The sequence below is a fragment of the Physeter macrocephalus genome, chromosome 15, assembly GCF_002837175.3.
Source record: "Physeter macrocephalus isolate SW-GA chromosome 15, ASM283717v5, whole genome shotgun sequence".
Classification (NCBI taxonomy): domain Eukaryota; kingdom Metazoa; phylum Chordata; class Mammalia; order Artiodactyla; family Physeteridae; genus Physeter; species Physeter macrocephalus.
In genome coordinates, this window is record NC_041228.1 from 79,016,969 (window position 1) to 79,030,788 (window position 13,820).

Below are 13,820 nucleotides of genomic sequence, written 5' to 3' on the forward strand. Positions count from 1 at the left end.
CATGGACATATATACACTACCAAACGTAGAATAGATAGCTAGTGGGAAGCAGCCGCATAGCACAGGGAGATCAGCTCGGTGCTTTGTGACCACCTAGAGGGGTGGGATAGGGAGGGTGGGAGGGAGGGAGACGCAAGAGGGAAGGGATATGGGAACATGTGTATATGTATAGCTGATTCACTTTGTTGTAAAGCAGAAACTAACACACCATTGTAAAGCAATTATACTCCAATAAAGATGTTAATAAATAAATAAATAAATTTAAATTAAAAAAAAAAAAGATGTAGTACGATACCCAGTCGTAGCATCGCCCCTGCTCCCTGACAGCATCAAGCCTTAGCAGAACCCTCTCGTTTGAACCTTCCTCCCAAATTACCTAACAGAAGCCCCAATCCCACAGTCGTTTCCTTCCAGCACCCTCTACTGAGGCGTCCACCATTCCCCATGGTGTGTGCCCTCCCTGGCTGCAGCCAGCAATAACCCGGCTTCCTCAACTGGTGTGTTCCTGGTGTGTTCCGGTGGCCTTTGGTGGTTCCCCAATATCATGTGGCTTTTGCTTTTGCTATTAAAAACAAAAACTCACAAAACGGCTTCTAATCACTTTTTCATTTAACTCAATAAATTTTTTTAAAGTTTTGAATTGAGTATTGTTGAAGGTGAAGAACACAGACATCCCATTTAAAATCTCCACGGTCATCTGTTCAGAGCTGCTCTGCCAGGAGAAAGGGATCATTCCCAGCGGGAAGTTAGGTGGTCATAACACTGATTTTTTAACAAACCCAAAGTATAGGGGTTCTCACAAACTAGACCAGCTCACAGAACTGCAAGGGGTGGTCTTGTCATTACAACGGGCAGGCTGCAGGAAGGCTGTTCAGAAAGAATGTCAGTGTTTGTCTAGAAAACCCAATATTGAAGATTATCGTTTATTTTGCTGGGATTTACTTTCTTTTTCTAACGACCAACAAGAGATACTGGTGATTATGAGGGAGCTTCTGTCTTTATTGTCACGTGTACAAAGACGTAGTGATGCGTCTCTGTGCTCTGGTAAATATTCTGCTCTCTGGGAGGCTCTGCGCTATTGTCAGGGCTCCTCAAGGTACGGGGCTGAGGCTCACTGTTACATCTACAAACCTATTTTTCAAAGTTTTCTTATTGATAGTCTCAATTTTGTGTGGTTTACTGTCAGATCTGACTTTTGTTGCTTTTTGGTTTTTTGCCTTGTCGTGTGACTGATAAAGGGCTTGTTTTAGGGGTCAGGGTGACAGCTCCGCGGTTTTTGTTATTTTCAGCTTGTGTTTATTTCGGTGCTATTATCTTCAAGTCATGATGTCTTTGCAGGAATCTTTTTGGTCTCTTGTTCGTTTCGTGCTGTTGGCTGAGTTAATACCAGATACCGTAATCTGCACATCGGTTGAGCGCGGCCCACCCCCGCCGTTCCCCGTGGCAGATGCTGAAAGCAGCCGAGAGACCCTGCGGCTTGTGGGCCGCCCCCTTCCCCCCGCCCCGTCCTCTCAGGAGGCCTCACCCGCGCCCGAACAGTGGCCGGACACGTGGACCGCATGAGGACCGTGTCCACGGGGACAGCCAGGGACGGCCGCGGCTCGACCAAGCCTAGCACCCTGGGCGGGGACGGTCTGAAGGGGAGGGACCGCACCCACAGAGGCACCCGCAGGGCTCCTGCCCGGCGGGGAGGAAATCGAGTTACTGCCCGCGAAGCACGTGGGTCAGGCCTGGGGCTGCCCCAGTGCAGGGTTGATGGTAGGAGGGAAAAGGGCAGCTGCGCACACACCGGTAGAATTGAACCGATCTCAGGTCATTCCCAGAACTGTTTGCAGAAACTGAGTTTCCAAATGAGGCTAAGTCCTTATTCAGCTAGTTATTTATGAAGGAGACGAATGAAACGCAGTCCACCCCTAGACCCAGGCCCCCGCGGGCCCTGCCCCCAGGCCCTCCTGCCGTGTCCCCTCCCCTCCTCCAGGTACGAGGGGCTCAGAATTCCGTCCCCAGATGCCTGCACCCACGTCCAGCCTTGCTCCTGTCTCCCTTGGTCTCTCCTCCGGGGGTGGACCTGGGCGCCAGTCTGCAGCCTTAGGCCTGGGGGTGGCTGAGTGGTGGCTTGTTGCCAGGGCCATGGACCCGAGGGTGACAGGAAAAGGGGAAATGTCCCCCATCCCGGGGCGGTACCTGGGTGCAGGGATCTCCTAGGGGGCCCCCCGCAGCCCTGAGGCTGAGCGACGGAGCTGCCTCTGCAGAGAAGAGTGAGGGGCCCTGGGCGCCAGAGCCACCAGACCCAGGTGGGAGCCTCTCTGCCACCTACGAGTGGCTCGTCATCTACAGCTGCGTGGTCCAGCCCGGGGACCGCTGAGCACGCAGAGTGTGATGGTCCCGGGAGAAAGAGGCTCCGACCGCAAATGCACACAGCAGATTCCGAAGCCAGAGCCCCGGGCAGCACACGGAGAAGCTCCTTAGCGATGTCACGACAGCTACCTTGACAGCTAGAGCATTGAAGCTACTGGTTAAAAGTGTATCATTTTAAATGTCACCTGTAAAAAAAAAAAAAAAAAAAAGTCACCTGTTTCCTTTTGTATTATTTGAATGACCTCTCTGACGGGTGTGAGATTTCTGCTGGACACATCACTGACCCAGAGCATAAGGCTGGTGGCCACCTGTCCTGGGGCCCCCAGGACGGCCTTACGTCGCACCTAGAGTCCTGACAGAATCATCCAGTTTGGCACTTCTCCTGGATTTGTTTTTGACCTTTAAACAAAGTAGTGCTGATAGCTGCACTGAAATAAGCTGGAAGGGTTTGTAGCCCTGTATTCGCTGGCTCTCGGTGGACGGGAGGCCCTGCCCGGTGAGCAGAGGCCAACAGTGTGCGGGCGATTCGGTCGCAGCCCGGGTCCTTTCCCGGCCTTTCCAGAAGCGTTTTACTAACACCTCCCTCTCAAGGACTCAGGCCGGCCCTTAAGGATTACACAACATGCGCTCAGCAATGGGCACGTGTACAAACCTACTCGTGCATTTTGACAGCTGTGGCCTCTCTTTAGACCTGAGCGACACTGCAGCGGGTGCAGGCGCGCTGGGGATGGTGTCTGCACCTCGGCCAGATCCAGGGCTTTGCTGCTCCTGGTTTTCTCCACTTAGTCAGACCGCCACTTTCGCTGTCCTGCTGTCCTGCACCCAAAACGTTCTGGATTATCGTCTTAACTGTCTTCCACGGAGCAGAATTTACTCTGTGGTTACTAAGTGCCCAACACCTGTAGAGAATTTTCACAGTTAAGAAGATTACAGTCCAAGAATCTTGATGGCAAATTCTTTTTGCACCTCGGCCAGATCCAGGGCTTTGCTGCTCCTGGTTTTCTCCACTTAGTCAGACCGCCACTTTCGCTGTCCTGCTGCGCTGCACCCAAAGCGTTCTGGATTATCGTCTTAACTGTCTTCCACGGAGCAGAATTTACTCTGTGGTTACTAAGTGCCCGACACCTGTAGAGAATTTTCGCAGTTAAGAAGATTACAGTCCAAGAATCTTGATGGCAAATTCTTCTTTTTTCCCCAAACTCCGAATTTATCCCCCCCCTCGGCCCCCGCTGTCCTCTTTGGTAACCATAAGTTGGCTTCCTACGTCTGTGAGTCGATTTCTGTATTGTAAATACGTTCATTTGTATCATTTTTTTAGATTCCACATGTAAGCGGTATCATATGATATTTGTCTTTCTCTGCCTGGCTTACATCTCCAGGTCCATCCATGTTCCTGCCCATGGCATTATTTTGTTCTTTTTTATGGCTGAGTAATAGTCCATTGTATATATGTACCACCTCTTCTTTATCCATTCATCTGTCAATGGACAGATTGACAGGTTGCTTCCATGTCTTGGCTATTGTAATAGTGCTGCTATGAACATTGGGGTGCATGTTTCTTTTCAAATTAGAGTTTTCTCCAGACATGTGCCCGGGAGTGGGATTGCGGGATCATGTGGCAACTCTATTTTTCCAGCTTCTTGAGAAACTGAACCAGATCTGTCCAGCTGAGCTGTTTCTGAATATCTGACACATGCAAACTGTGAGAAAATAAATGTTGTTTGGAGCCAAAAAAAAAAAATTATGGTCCATACAGAAAATTCAGTGGGAAGTACCAATAATTTCAACTTTACGCTAAATGCAATTTGGAAAAAAAACTGCAGGCAATTTTATTTTTAAAAACTTAATAACAAAATTGTGAAACATTTTCCAGGAAAAATACCAGTGCCATGGTATTTAAAAAAGAAAAAAAAAAAGAGAGAGATGTCTAAAAAAATTGATTAAAGTGTTTGAATATATACCAAGATTAATGATCTTGCTTATGTTATTTTAATGATTAGATAATCAATATAAAGTGGCTTACATTTTTTTCTTTAATGTGTGCAAACATGCTACTTTTATTTTTTAGAAAATTCATATTTGAACATTATTTGTAATGTAATTATTTTACAGGTCTACCGCTCTAATAAAACCAACGGGTGTTCAATTTTATTAAACTGAGAGACTCCTTTTATTCTCAGAAGTACTGCAGGCTGGACGGTCTACCCGAACATTATTTGTAATGTAATTATTTTACAGGTCTACCGCTCTAATAAAATTTTATTATTATTATTTATTTATTTATTATTTATTATTCAATTTTATTAAACTGAGAGACTCCTTTTATTCTCAGAAGTACTGCAGGCTGGACGATCTACCGTTTGGTCACCAAGCTCAGAGGCAGTTGACACCCCTCCCCGGGGCTGTGTGGCGGTGTTATGCTGACAAAAGTCCCAGGGCTGCTGGGACTGGTGCCTGTACTTCCTTCCAGACACATCCGTCCTCCTGTGGCTTCCCATGATGCTCCTCTCCCTTCATTTCCACTTGCATCAGCTCAAATGCCTCCACAATCAGCCCCAGTGTTACTGCACCTGCTCACTGGGTTAAAGTAGAGCCCGTAACTAAGAACTGAATCATTAGCATTTAAAATTTCTCACCCAATTTGCCTTTTCTGAACAGCTCTCCTTTTAGAGACTTTATAATATCCTATGGGACTGAAGAAAGGGTCCTTTTCTTTGAAATGACTAAATGATCTCAATTCAGCATTTTTATTACCTAGCAACTGTATCTTTCCAGTCAAAGAACACTAATTAAGTCGAGGCCCTAGTGGTATAATATTTAATCGTTACCTAACTCACCAAGGTATAAGTGTCAAACAAAATACAAAGTTTCATTTATTATGTCATAATTATGTTAATTATACTAACTCACTGTATCAATTTATTAAGACATCATCAAATCCCTAAGATGGCTTAAAACTGAGTATGTAAATGAAAAAGATGAGAATGTACCTAGGAAGGTCGAAATCAAATTTTTTGTGTGTCATTTGGGCTTAGATTGATATTTTCTAACATGTGGTCTTTTCAGATTATTGATTAAGACTCTATTATTTAAAATGTAAAATAAAGGCTAATCAGTAAAAATCTATCCTGCCAAGAACTCTAAAGGACACGGGGATCAGGTGACTTCAGAGAAAGGGACTGAGCAAGCTTTCTGCCTCTAGTTGGGTTTTCCTTTCTAAGCCTGTGCCCTGAGGCCCTAGCAACGCATATGCAAGCAGCCTCTCCTGCAGGAGGGCGGCATAGGGCCAGCCGGCCTCGCCCTGACCCAGCGGTCACAGAGCTCCCCCATCGGCTCCAGACTGGACTAACAGCAGCGTCTGTAAAGCTCAGAATTTCTGCCCCTTCCTACAGCTGCATTCTTCCACGAGCCCAACCACTGAAAGCTTGTCACCAATGAAGCTCATTGCTGAGATGAAAACAGATGTCCTAGATTAAACATGTTAAACCATCAGTGAGCTGGATAATAGATGGTTTAAACTTTAAAGAAAGAAGAACTGCCTTACCCTGCTTTGATCCTAATATTTGATCTTTGTTCGCTACTTCATTGACGTACCATTTAAGTATGCCAGTGGAGCTTTGAAAGTGAACTGCATTAATGAACTGATATGAATTGATATAAATATATTATGTGTTATTATCAGTACTGCAGAGTACTTTATGAGATGCAAAGGAAGATCGTATCTTAGACGTGAATCCTAGCTCCTAATACATTGCATGATCTGAGGCAATTTATTAAATATTCCTGGAATCCTGTATCCATAAGTAGCTAGGATTGTGCTTGGTTACATGTAAAGGAAACCCCAAATGACCATGACTTAAACAAGATAAACATCTATTTCTTTTTTATTTATTTATTTATTTATTGGGTCTTCGTCACTGTGCGTGGCCTCTCTCTAGTTGCGGTGAGCGGGGGCTGCTCTTCGTTGCGGAGCACGGGCTCCAGGCGTGGCGGGCTCAGTAGTTGTGGCACGTGGGCTCGGTAGTTGTGGCTTGCAGGCTCTAGAGCACAGGCTCAGTAGTTGTGGCGCACAGGCTTAGCTGCTCCGCGGCATGTGGGATCTTCCCAGACCAGGGCTCGAACCCGTGTCCCCTGCATTGGGAGGCAGATTCTTAACCACTGCGCCACCAGGGAAGTCCAAGATAAACATCTATTTCTGTCACGCATAAATTCTGCTGTCATGTGAGATCCTCAAAAGGATCTCTTCTTCCTGCTTTTTTATCCTCCAGTTCTGAGTCCTGTGGTTCTTTTCTTTAAGACAACCTCAAGGTCCAATACGGTGCCCAGGGCTCCAACCACCACCTTCATAGTCCAGGAGACAGGAAGAAGTGTCCACCTTTCTGAGTTTTCCGGTTTTTTGATACTAGTGAACGTTACGTAAATTTTCTCCATTGAAATAACTGGTGTGGTTTCCACTTTCTGACTGTCCCCTGACTGATCCAGTGCAAAATAACTTTGGACTTGAGGGTCTTGGGCACAAAACCTGGCGCACCGCTTCTGGGCTGTATAACTTCGGGTAAAACCATCGATCCAACCTCAATTTCCTCATCTGTAAAAATGAGATGATATTGCCTGAAGCTGTAAGGAGTGAGGGATACAATTCAGGTAGAACAGGCCTATTCATGAAAATCACATCTCGGATGTAAAGAAGTAAAACAATATTCTTCTATTATAGAAAACTCTTTTGGAAGGGCTTCATGGCACTGTGGCCCTTCTAGAAAGAGAATGAGGTGGGAATGAGTGGAAAATAATTATTTTCACTACAAACCCCTCTATATGGTTTGAATGTTCTACCGCCTGTGTAGTACCTTCATTTTATTTTTAAAACGGCACAGAGATTTTCTGGGCAGTGGATGATGAGTCATTTTTGCTTTCTTATAATATTTTCTACTAAAAATGAGTAGATGTTGGACTCATGTGGGGAGAGGCACGCTACAAGCTTCACAGTGTTTGCAGATCTGAGCGGGTCTGATGACGTGCCTGGGTCCCCTCCTGCAACAGCTGGTCCAGCCACTGGTCCTCTGAAGCCAGGCCGCCTCAGCACCAAGTAGACAGGTGTCCAGTGTGTGAAGAGCAGGGCAATTGCCGGCCTCAGTAATTGTGGCTTTTACTCACACAGGGAATATTGCAGGTTTATGCTAGATGAGGCATGCTCCCAATTTATTATACATTAGTCTATGAAGCATTATTCATTTTTCCACATTTGTGTGAAAGATAATGTCTTTGGTAGGCTAGAAGCCGGCTATGGCTAGGGAGTTCATCAAAAAGAATTGATTCCAGGTCTTCCCTGGTGGCGCAGTGGTTGAGAGTCCGCCTGCCGAGGCAGGGGACACGGGTTCGTGCCCCGGTCCGGGAGGATCCCACGTGCCACGGAGCGGCTGGGCCCGTGAGTCACGGCCGCTGAGCCTGCGCGTCCGGAGCCTGCGCTCCGCAACGGGAGAGGCCACAGCAGTGAGAGGCCCGCGTACCGCAAAAAAAAAAACAAACAAACAAAAAAGAATTGATTCCAAACCATGCTTACTGATTATGATCCTTATTGGAGCAGGGACAGAAAAAGAACTGGTTATGTATTAGCAAAAATCAAATTGTGATTTAAAGGCGTTAATTTTGTTAACCAAATGATGCATGTGATTAAAATGCAATATTGCCGTGATTATAATGCAATCAACAAATTATTAAACTGCAATCAAAACGTAAACAAGTCCTATGTGTCTGCCAGAAGTCTCCTCAGCACATTATTTTAACTCGATCTGTAAACTAGTTTTTAGTAAATAGACTCTTTCCTATTTCTCAGCTGTCACATTTCTTTTTTTCCCTTTTAATTTGTTAACTAAAAGAAAATATCAGAGAGACATTTTAAGGGATGTAGTGTATCTTTCCAAATATTTTTTAAGTATACAAATCAGGGTTTATCAGTATTATTGTACAGAATTTGATCTCCTAAAAGGAAAAAATATATGTGTATAAACATCCTCTCGCTTGTTTACAACACAAAAATGAAGCAACATGTTAATGAATGATAAGCTTAACCCTACTTTCATGATTCAAAAATTAGTTTTCAAATTAATTTTTAAAAGATTACAGTATCTAAAGGTGCTCAACACCAGCTTGGATATGATTACACTTTTAAAATATATATTTTTTTTTCTTTTTTTTTTTTTTGCGTTACGCGGGCCTCTCACCGCTGTGGCCTCTCCCGTTGCGGAGCACAGGCTCCGGACGCGCAGGCCCAGCGGCCATGGCTCACGGGCCCAGCCGCTCCGCGGCACGTGGGATCTTCCCGGACCGCGGCACGAACCCGCGTCCCCTACATCGGCAGGCGGACTCTCAACTACTGCGCCACCAGGGAAGCCCTTAAAATATTTTAATGCAGGTGATTATTAGATTATAAAATCTCCAAAATGTAGCCATCAAAACATGCATTTAAAAAAAATCTTACATGTTAACCACACCCCTAGCTTTCTTTGCTTTGTCCACAGTTTAAAAATACCTTGCTGATTGTCTAATCCTAAATCAGACGAGAAAGAAAGAAACACTCTAAATATCTGGCTCATCTTGTCCCAGGACCTGCCCCTAAAAGGAAACCTAAAATATTTTTCACCAACTATGTCCTCATTTTTATTTACGTTAACACTGTCGGGCGTATTTAATATGAACGGTCTTCTCCAGGCTCCTTTGGAGTCCTCTAATCTCAGCTTCCAGAAGCTTTGTTCTTCGCTGGAAAATTCTTCCTAGAAGCTCTGACTGTAGCTATGGTGTTGTAATATACATGGCGGGGAGGGCCGCCTTCGAAGGTTGAAACACAAAGAGCTCTTTCATTTCAGCAAAATAGAGTCTCAGAATTGTTTTCTTAGACTAGGGTGGGTCCCCGTGGCAATTACGGCATCTGAGGCTTCATTTCTAGCCTGCTTGAACACGAGCATCGTTGATCTCCAGGCCTGAAGAGCTGGGAGGCATCTTAAAACTGACCTGGGGACTTCCCTGGTGGCGCAGTGGTTAAGAACCTGCCTCCCAAAGCACGGGACACGGGTTCGAGCCCTGGTCCGGGAAGATCCCACAGGCCGCAGAGCAACTCAGCCCCTGCGCCACAACTACTGAGCCCGTGCACCTAGAGCCCGTGCTCCGCAACAAGAGAAACCACCGCAATGAGAAGCCCACGCACCGCAACGAAGAGTAGCCCCCGCTCTCCGCAACTAGAGAAAGCCCCCACGCAGCAAAGAAGACACAACCGCATCCAAAAAAATAATTTAAAAATAAACTTAAAGGGCTTCCCTGGTGGCGCAGTGGTTGAGAGTCCGCCTGCCGATGCAGGGGACGCGGGTTCGTGCCCCGGTCCGGGAAGATCCCACGTGCCGCGGAGCGGCTGGGCCCGTGAGCCGTGGCCGCTGGGCCTGCGCGTCCGGAGCCTGTGCTCCGCAACGGGAGAGGCCACAGCAGTGAGAGGCCCGCGTACCGCAAAAAAAAAAAAAACAAAACCTTTAAAAACTGAGCTGGTTGTTACAGGAATTCCAGTGTCTCTTTTCTCTGTCCTCTCCTTGCAAATAACAATCTACCAAGTTAAAACAAAAAAAGGTAGAATGTAATCTTTTTTCATTCTAATCAGAAACACTCAGAAGTTATATATAAAATCAATGTATAAATATTATTAGGTTATATATAAAACTCAAACACTCAAAAGTTATATATAAACACTCAAACATTATACATGAAAACAATGTATAAATATTACTAGTTATGCCACACAAATTTTTGTGAATCTGCTTTTCCTACACATTTGCCTTTTAATGCACAATAAAATATTCTGTGGTTTACTTATTTAATATTAAATAATAAAATATTATGTGGTTTACCATTCTCTAATTGTTAGACATTTGAATCATTTCTAGTTGTGAATAATACATTGTACAACTATCTTTATACAAATTATGTTTTTCTCACCTTTGGACTAAGTAAATTAAATGAATGGTTTAATCTATAAAACCAAAAGTTTTTTTAATCATAATATTAAAAAAAGAACTCACTGAATTTTAAGAACATAATATATAAAACAATAAAAATATTTTGCCAGGCAATGTTCTAACTGACTTACACATATTAACTTTTAATCCTTAAAACAATCACATAGAGGTGGAAACTGAGCACGGAAAAGTAAAGCAACTTGCCCAAGGTCACACGGAGAATGTATGAAAGAGCTGAATCTCCAACTCTGGCTGCCTGGCCTCAGAGTACACGCTCCCAGCCACCATCCTGCACGGCCTCTCCAGCAAGAAAAATGGGGCTCCAGTAAGTAAGAAGGATTGGATTCAGATAGTGGACTGAAAATAAAATGACAGGAAACGAGAAAAAGAAGGAAGACAGAGAAGGACAAATATCCTACAATATTGCTTATATGTGGAATCTAAAAATGGTACAAATGAACTTATTTACAAAACAGAAATAGAATCACAGATGTAGAAAACAATCTTATGGTTATCGAGGGGAAGGGGGGAGGGATAAATTGGGAGATTGGAATTGACATATACACACTACTGTACATAAAATATAGATAACCAATAAGGACCTACTCTATTGCACAGGGAACTCTACTCAATACTCTAATAACCATTATGGGAAAAGACTCTTAAAAAGAGTGGATACATATATATATATATAACTGATTCACTATGCTGTACACCTGAAACTAACACAACATTGTAATTCAAGTATACTCCAATACAAACTTAAAAAAAAAAAAAGGAAGGAAAGAAGGGAGGCAGGGAAGGAGGAAAAGGAAAAGAAAGGAAGGACAGAAACAGGAAATACACAGCAGCCTTGGGAACCAGGAAGCGGGCATCAGTGGACAATAGCTGGTGGGGAATCCTGGACGCTGAGGCCATGGCGAGTCTCATCCTGGTAGCAGGTGGGCGGCCAGAGAGCTCCCCCGCCACACACACACGCGCGCGCGCGCACATGCACACACATACTTGCACACCTGTGCACACGCGTACGCACGTGCACACACGTGTACACGTACACACGTGTACACCTGTGCTCACACACACAGGGTGCAGCATCCGTCAGCGGATGGCCTGGACCAGAGCTCTAAACCTGAAACCTGCCCCGTGCAGAGAGTGAACTCAGGCCTCAGGAAGCCTTCTGGTGGGGAGAAAACACCTAAGACAGAGCCGGTGTGTCTCAGGAACCTCTGGCCAGCATCACAAGCGTACGCGAGAAAGAAAAAGGAAAAGGGAGCTTTCGCCCAGGGTGGGAACACCGCGCAGCCAGGGAAGGCTGGCTTTGCTTGGTGCTTCGGGCCCTCGGCGTGCCTGCCTGTGTCCTGCCCGCGACCCTAAAGTGAGGCCTGCCGTCCACACACCTGCCCGCCTCGCTGACCTTCTGAAGTCAGCCCCCGCTCAAGGGAGTGGCCCCCGCCGAGAAACCCACACCAGCAACCTGCAGGGGGAGGGGAGACCCACCGGGTGGCTCAACTGATCCTCAAAAGTCGAAAGGGGTTCAGGAAATAGAAAATAATTTATATTACGTTTTATTTATTTATTTAATTCATTATATATAAATTAAATAATTCACATTAAAATTTAAAAACAATTTTTCAGGAGAAAAATTAACTAAAAAGGTATAGATTTGAGAGAATAATGCAAAAAAAGAACAATTTTCTATGGAAAAAAGCACTAAAACCCTCATTTAAAAGGTACCCATCATCTGGGGTGATAGATCAGTTCCACATCCTTTTTTTTTAAACACTGGTTAATATTTACTGAGCAGTTTACAACCTTGCAAACATGGTTCTAAGCGTCTTACGTGTATTTACTTATTTAATCCTGACCGCAAGGTTCTTATCCCCATTTCACCCATGAGGAAATGAGATGCCGAGAAGTAAATAACTTGCCCAAGTCACAGAGCTGATCAGTGAAGAAGTCAGGATTCTTTTTTTTTTTCCCCGTGTTTTCCTTTTTTTTTGGAGTATAGTTGATGTAAAATGTTGTGTTAGTTTCTGCTGTCCTGTTCCGCATCTAAACTGCGGTGACAGCTACCTGCCTGTGTGCTTTAGTCAAAATTCACAGAAATACACCAAAGGAAGAGAGTCCAGCGTGACCTGAGCTCAACGTGGATTTGCTCAGCGGTGACGGGACGTCTGTCGGGGAAGTGAGGACAGGGAGGGGGGAGGGGGGAGTCGGGGCAGGAAGAGCCACGCGGAGCACCAGGGCGGCTGGTCCCTGTGACCGGGTGGTCGGGCTTTGCTCACTGCTGTTCATCCTTAGCAAAGTCCAGCTCCCCCTCGCACAGGGCCCGGCGTACAGGGCCCTTCGGCGCCGCGGGGACAGACGGCGCGTGCTCCGGGGAGCTGGGCCTCCCAGCAGGCGCTCGGGGCCGAGGGGCCGCCTGGGGCTCAGAGCCCGGCTGTGTTTGCCCGGGTGGCTCCCTGTGGGGACCAGGAGGGGCTCAGAGGACCTGACCTGAACCTCGTCTCACAGGGAAACTCTGTCACCTCCCAAGCTCCGCGCGTGGGCCTGGGGGGCCCGGCACAGACGTGACCCGTGTGACAGCCGAGGGCTGATGCGACCACATTCCGCAGTGGGTTCCGCACTCGGAACCAACATTACCTGGAGGGCATACTTTTTCCCAGAGGAACAGCAGTGTATTTTTAGTAAATTCCCATTAAAAGTTACCCATGAATCTCACAGATGCCCTTCCGCGCAGTGCCCGAGAGGACGGCAGAAATCACCCCACCTTTACCAGAGGTAGGAGCAAACCGGGCCCCTGAGAGGCCGACGGTGGGGACGCGTGTGGACGCGTGATAGCCGCGCGGCCACGTCCTCTTCTGCCCGCCTCTTGCTCCCTAAGATGGGCATTTCACCTCCCGCTTGATCTCCCTCCATAAGGTGGAAAGGGCAGAGCAAATACGAATAAACAGGGCCATCCAGCCGGGTGAGGCTGCACTGCCCACAGAGCACCTGCTGGGCAGTGACGCCTCTGCCCCCGTACCTCCGAGAGGGCGTGGCCGTCCTGCGCCTTCTCTGGAACAGCTGCAGGCTTTCAGGCTCAGAAAGTGACGAGACCAGTAACACCCACCCAGCGCTGGGCAGCCAGGGGCACAGCGGTCCTCTGAGCCGCCCCTCGGCCTCCCCTCAGCCTCCCTCTCTTCAGCCTCCCCTGGGCCTCCTATGAGCCTCCCCGCAGGCTCTCCTAGTTCTCACTGGTGGTGAGCTCTTGGAAATCCGTCTCATTCGCCTCTAGCTGCTGTAACAAAAACACCACGGACTGGGAGGCCTACATAAGACACATCTCAGAAGGCTGGGAACCCAAGGTCCAGGTGTGACGTTTGCGCCCTGGTGAGAACTCCTCCTGGCTCGGGGACAGCTGCCCCCCACTGCGTGCTCGCATAGCAGAGGGAGACAGAGATCATCCCGGTGTCCTTTCTCTTA